This window comes from Notamacropus eugenii, chromosome 4 (assembly GCF_028372415.1).
Source record: "Notamacropus eugenii isolate mMacEug1 chromosome 4, mMacEug1.pri_v2, whole genome shotgun sequence".
NCBI lineage: Eukaryota > Metazoa > Chordata > Mammalia > Diprotodontia > Macropodidae > Notamacropus > Notamacropus eugenii.
In genome coordinates, this window is record NC_092875.1 from 249,260,186 (window position 1) to 249,264,078 (window position 3,893).

Consider the following 3,893-nt stretch of genomic DNA (forward strand, 5'->3'; position numbering starts at 1 on the left):
GAAGCTCACAGAAGCTTATCTGTCCATAGTCATTCAGAGCCCGGAACCAAACCCAGGTTTTCTGACTCCAGACAAGAGGTCTTTATATTACCACAAGCTATCACCAGGCAGAAATTCTATACAGGGAGAAAGTTTTTTCACCACCCCCACACTTTCACGAATACAACTCCAGCAGATGAATGCCTTAGAGAATTAGAGTTTTCTCCATTGTGACCTCAGAAGAGTGCAGCCTCCTGCTTATGTCCTATCAACACAGAAGGGGAAGGCTGAGATGCTTCTTACGATTCCTTCAGCAATTGAATCATGGAGATAGAAATGCTATTATTATAAACTGAATTTCAATAGTTTGCTCCAAAGAGTGTGAAAACCTCAGCTGGATACATCCAAGGAAAGACCATACCCCAAAATGCTTTGGATTTTTTCCTGGAAAGGTTTGCAGAATTCTTTGGCTTCTGAAGGGGGAAATCAGAAGGCAGGTGAACTTCTCTGGTTCTGTCTAAGACTCATTATCTGCCGTGGTAACACAGGTTAATCGCATAGCTAATTAAGAGATAACATTAATGGAATCTGAGTTGGTGCCCTGATAAGTCTACCCCTGGCAGATAAATGCTGAGGTGGAGCCAAGCCATTTATTTTAGGAGCAGCAGGGCTTCTATCAGGGTACCAACTCGGGTTCCATTAAAGTTATTGATATTACACCAAATCTAAACCTGCAAAAAAATCAAATGACTTTGTTGTCTTTCTTCCTTTCTTCCTTCCTTCCTTTCTTTTCTTTCTTTCTTTCTTTCTTTCTTTCTTTCTTTCTTTTTCTTTCTTTCTTCCTTTCTTTCTTTCTTTCTTTCTTTCTTTCTTTCTTTCTTTCTTTCTTTCTTTCTTTCTTTCTTCCTTTCTTCTTTCCTTCCTTCCTTCTTTTTCTTCCTTCTACCTTCCTCTTTCCTTCCTTTTTTCTTCCTTCCTTTCTCCCTCCTTCTCTCTCGTCTCTCTTACGTTATTCCCTTCATGTATTTCTCCCTTCTTTTTCCAAAAGAGTCTGGAATTACCAATGTTAACATCACCAGCAAAACAAGGGTAGCAATAATCAGGTAATAAAAAAGACTCCATGAATTGTCCCACACAATTAAAATAGAATGGGTTACATTAACGAATGAATTTTGAGGAATTTCGTTTTAATCCAGTGATGTCTGAATGAAAATCCTGCTGCACTATATGACGATCTTGATAGTGACATCACCGAGAGACCGGACCTTTTTCCAGTGCCTTGTCCCTTGCAAAGCGAGGAGAGCCCTGAAGTAAAGCATCCTTTCCTCTGCTGCTTGTAAGTTAACTTGCTGAAAGACTTTCTTGAGATCTCCCCTTTCCTTCCCCCCTCCCTACTTTCTTTAATAAGTTCTCTTATGGTTTCTTTAATTGTTGCTTTTTTTTACCCTTTCGGAGGGAATAATGATCAATGACTGCATTCAGAAAGCTGATGGCTGACAAATTCTATCTGACATAATGCACCGTGGTTTGAAGGCGGAGCTGTGGCACCCACCTCTGGGCTGCTTCGTCAGAAACAATGAGGATTATATTGGAGCATCTACAAGGATGAGAGCCCGGGACCCGGGCAATTAGCATGTGCATTTCTTTGAGAGTTACATGCAAATATAGAAGGTGACCCAAAGACTACCAAAAGCCGTCTCCCCGGCTCATGGATTTTTTTTTTTTTAACCTCCTTTAACAACCGCATCATCCTAAGTTGTTCCACAGAAGCTGCCCTGGTCTCTCTCTTCTGTTCACTAAAAGCCCCCACACAGACCAAATTCCCTTCAGAGTCAGTAAGAGCTCCAGAGAAGCACTCACTGGAGGGAGGGAAATCAGATGCTCAAGAAATGAGTCTCCACTTAGCATTCTTGTGCTGAGCATGTTAAATACCAATTTCATATCCAGGAAAATCACATGAGAAAAAAATAAATAAAAGGCAGGTACTCTTGTTCTCCGCACAGCCAACATGGGTACAGACCGGGGCATCAGATGGCTCACCGACTAGTTGACTAAACTCAAAGTGAATTCACTTTCCTTGAGGGTGTGAAGCAGAGAAAAAAAAGAGAGCTCCCCACCATTTCCCCCTCACCATTTCTAACCCTGAACATCAGTCATGTAAGATAAGAGATAACAAGCCCAGGAAAACGCATTTCCAGATTAGTTGATTTTTGACATCCTGAGTGAGGATCTCAACTAGGAATGAATTAAAATTCAAGGAAAGTTCTGTCACTTTTGAGCTATATAAATTAAAAATAAGAAGAAAATAGCAATGTTCGTACAATTTTATACTCTTCAAAATTCCCATTTCTCAAGTCTCCAAAGCAGACACATTCCTTTCAGCAATTTGCAGAATAAATCTGGGAACACCTGAGATTTTGAAACTCAAGGGAAAAATGCTTCTCTTCCTCTCAAAGTCGAAGCAGGAATTTTACAATAAGATTAGATGTCATAATTGTGTCATTATATATGAAAGTGTATCATTACTCACTATAAACATATGATTACACTATTTATACTAATTGCCTCATTAAACTAGTAACTCTTAATTATGTAAATATGTTATAACTTGGGGGAAAAAACTTGATGAAAACTGTATTCAAAAGATCACCAAGTGAGTTAAAGAAACCTACAAAGTAAAGAAAAATCCCAATTAGGAATTAAATCTCTAAAATCTACACACTGAGCAGACTGGGGTTTTATGAAGATGGTGACCTACTGTGCCTATGTACTGAAGAGTAAATTCTATTCTGTTCAGACCTCGATACACACACATAATTTCCATTTCTCACTAACTTTAATTACTGGCAATGTCAATAGGCGTTACGTGCAGAAGAGTACAGAATAGTTAGTGGACCTGAGAAATTTACCGATTTCTTTCTTTCTTTCCTTCTTTCTTTTTTTCTTTCCATCTTTCTTTCTTCCTCCCCTTCCTTCCTTCCTTCCTTCCTTCCTTCCTTCCTTCCTTCCTTCCTTCCTTCCTTCCTTCCTTCCTTCCTTCCTTCTTTCCTTTCTCTTTCTCTTCCTTCTTTCTTTTCTTTTCTTCCTTCTTTCCTTATTCCCCTCCTTTCTTCCCTCCTTTTTTTTGGTAAAGGATGGCATGTGAAAGGATAAATCTGATGCTAAGGACCCCCAAACATTTCCATTTTTCCATGTACTCCCTCATCTTTCCTTTAGAAGTTAATGAAACATTCAGCAATAGAGTAGACACAACTGTTTAAGTGTACCATAACACATATACTAAAAGACAAAAAAAATGTAAGCCCCCCTCTCTGTGTGTATACATATAAATATATGTGAATATATATTTATATACGAGTGTCTATACATATATATTTATATATGTACAGATAACACATAAAAACAGCGTACTAAAAGACAAAAAAATTTAAGCCCCCCCTCTGTGTGTATACATATAAATATTTGTAAATATATATTTATATATGAGTATCTATACATATATATTTATATATGTACAGATACTTATAACTCATATCTTCTCTTAAAGTTATAGGCCTATAGCTCCCCTTCTCATACATCAATTCCTATATAACACGTGTTAGATAACTTCAATAGTCTCTCATCCAAGTTATTCATGGACTCCAGTTTATTTCCACTAACCTTAGCATGGTTATATAAACATAGTTCTTTGATGATCTCCTCAAATCTAGGTTGAAGGATTCATTTTCTATCACTATCAGGGCTGTCTTCCTAGTCTCCACATTCTCCCTATTGTTATCCTTTTATGACAGATTAAACAGTCCATTCTGTTCTCTAGACCCTCTATAGAATCAAGAAAATTTTAGTCTTCATGGTTAATTTGCACCTTCTCCCTCACCCCTCACCTGATTCCTAGGGAATTATATTATTCTAAT

At 37.8% G+C, this 3,893-nt stretch overlaps 1 long non-coding RNA gene across 1 annotated transcript; it reads left to right on the forward strand.

Annotated features, from left to right (window-relative positions):
- Nucleotides 1–238: 238 nt before the first annotated feature.
- LOC140498387 (uncharacterized) lies at nt 239–2,439 on the forward strand. The gene is made up of 3 exons (XR_011965085.1): nt 239–431; nt 1,176–1,315; nt 1,435–2,439. It is a non-coding gene; the product is annotated as an uncharacterized lncRNA (long non-coding RNA).
- Nucleotides 2,440–3,893: the final 1,454 nt, after the last annotated feature.